Source organism: Erythrolamprus reginae, chromosome 1 (genome assembly GCF_031021105.1).
Source record: "Erythrolamprus reginae isolate rEryReg1 chromosome 1, rEryReg1.hap1, whole genome shotgun sequence".
Lineage (NCBI taxonomy): Eukaryota > Metazoa > Chordata > Lepidosauria > Squamata > Dipsadidae > Erythrolamprus > Erythrolamprus reginae.
This window is the reverse complement of record NC_091950.1, coordinates 282,069,363-282,071,857: the sequence shown is the minus strand read 5'-3', so window position 1 is coordinate 282,071,857 and position 2,495 is coordinate 282,069,363. Positions and strand designations below refer to the sequence as shown.

Sequence of the window (2,495 nt, the reverse complement as noted above, 5' to 3'; positions counted from 1 at the left end):
AATCAAATTTGTATGCCGCCCCTCTCCGTAGACTTACCTCTTGGAGTTGTGGGTGCTCTATCCCAGGAGATTTTCAAAAAAATATCGGACAACCATTTGTCTGTGAGAGTATAAGGACTCCGGTTCTTGGGCAGGTTGTTGGACTAAAGCCCTTCATGGTCCCTTCCAGGCCTATGATTTTTATTTTATTTCAGAAAAAAAGAATATTTATTAATAAACACCTCAGAAGAAAATCCACAAGAATTACAAAGAAACTTAACAAGCTTGAACAGCAGACTTGAGCAACTCAACTTTTGATTTTGCTCAATGCCATTTAGACACTCAAAAACCCCACAGCATCCATGGGCATATACAGTTTATGAATGTAGGTGGTCTATTTGTCCAGGGATCAGATTAACATATTTCCTCCATCTTGAAAATTATGTGCTTAACTTCTTTTTGAATTAAACTATTCATCCTCTCTTTACGAAGTTTCATAAATTCCTATACAGTGGAACCCCGACATAAGAGCTGCTCTACTTAAGAGCAACTCGAGATAAGAGCTGGGAGGGGAGAGATATTTTTGTTCTACTTACAAGCCCAAATTCGAGATACAAGCGCCAAGGAGCTGTCTCCTGAAGCCAAACGCTAACTTCCGCGTTCGGCTTCAGGAGACAGCTGCGAAGCGGCGCGCGTGTTTTAAAAGGTTGCAGCCGGCCTGGGGGGCTCGGGGGGGGGTGCTTGCAGCTTTCTTTCTTGCTCTTTTTCTTTCTCTCTTTTACCTTCCCTTCCTCTATTTCTTCTTTTCTTTCTCCTTCCCACCTTCTTCCCTCCCTCCCTCCCTTCACTCATTCCTCTCTTACTCTCCCCTTTCATAAGTTTCCTTGCTTCCTTCCTCTGTTCCTGTCCCTTCCCCCTTTCTTTCTTTCTTTCTTTCTTTCTTTCTTTCTTTCTTGCTCTTTTTCTTTCTCTCTTTTACCTTTCCTTCCTCTATTTCTTCTTTTCTTTCTCCTTCCCACCTTCTTCCCTCCCTCCCTCCCTTCACTCATTCCTCTCTTACTCTCCCCTTTCATAAGTTTCCTTGCTTCCTTCCTCTGTTCCTGTCCCTTCCCTCTTTCCTTCCTTCCTTCCCACCCTCCGTCCATTCATTCACCCATTCCTCTCTTGATCGCTTAAAGCCGGTCCCTGGTGCAAAAAGGGTTGGGGACCTCTGTCCTACAGGATTGGGTGGCAGAGAAGTTGAACATATGTAAATTTAAAAGTTTAAGAAAGTTTACAAGTTAAGTGAAAGAAACTTCATTATTCATTTATATGTACATGTACATTTCTTCATTAAAAACATGTCTTTCTGCATAATTTAGACTAACTTTGTGAGTTTTTTGAGGGCTGGAACCAATTAAAATTATTTACATTAATTCCTATGGGGAAAAGTCGTTCGAGATAAGAGCTGCTCGACTTAAGAGCCCAGGTCCGGAACGAATTAAACTCGTATCTCGAGGTACCACTGTACTATTAGGTCATAAAGGTCTTCCTGTAGAACAAGAAATGCACAGTTGGGGGAGTGTTTACGGTGTTCTTCCATGGGATCATCATCAGCTTCCTATCCCTCTAATTCTTTAAAACATATAAAACATTGTGCCACATCGGAAGCATTCTCAATAGCACAGTGAATGAATCCAGCTTCAGCCATCTTGTCAGCAGTGTAGGAACAGTTGGAGACGAAGGGCCACTGGGTAAACGTAGCGAGATGGTTCTCTTTCAATTACAACTCGAGACCCGGGGGCACCTGCAGTTTCACCTCCCCAACAGACATGATGGTTGCCAGAGCTTTCAAACCACAGTGGGAAAGAAGAAGAAGAAATAAACAAAATGGCTTTCCGAGGCATGATGGGAAATAGGCTGAGCGCTAATATCCCCAGCAACTCAGTTCTGGGTCAAATAGAGTGCTAGTAAAGAGCCCATAAGTGCACTTAAATGTAATACTAACCTGGTGCATAAGTGCACCAGTGTGCCTTCCGTCCCCTGTCCAATTGTCTCTCCTTATCTCATTTATCTTTTCTTCCTTTCAAATATGATCACCTATACTTTTATATCTTTTCTTCTATTCTTTTCTTTATTTATATTATTACATATCTATTCTCTTCAATGTGTATTATGTATTGGACAAAATAAATAAATAAAAATAAATCTTAACAACCACCTAGACAGAAATATGTCCTGATGGGATGTTCTGTATTCCCGCATGTAGGCCAGACATCTTTCCAGATAATAAAGTTAAGCTCACTTGTCAATCATTGCAGAGATCATCTTTCTTTCCTTTCTTGAAGAAGGGGCCTGTATTTGTTTTCTCTAATCCTGTCCAGTCCCAATTTTTTCTGATAGACATATGACAGAGGTCCCAATCACTTCCTTCAGTATTTTAGAGTGCATTTCCCCAGGACCTGAGTATTTCAAGGCATTCAATATAGCTAGTAGATATTCCATACCATTGCTTACAACATTGGGGTAAATTATCC

At 41.1% G+C, this 2,495-nt stretch overlaps 1 pseudogene; it reads right to left on the bottom strand.

Moving 5' to 3' along the window:
- Positions 1-356: 356 nt before the first annotated feature.
- Positions 357-1,792, bottom strand: LOC139174128 (baculoviral IAP repeat-containing protein 5 pseudogene; annotated as a pseudogene).
- Between the last annotated feature and the right edge of the window lie 703 nt (positions 1,793-2,495).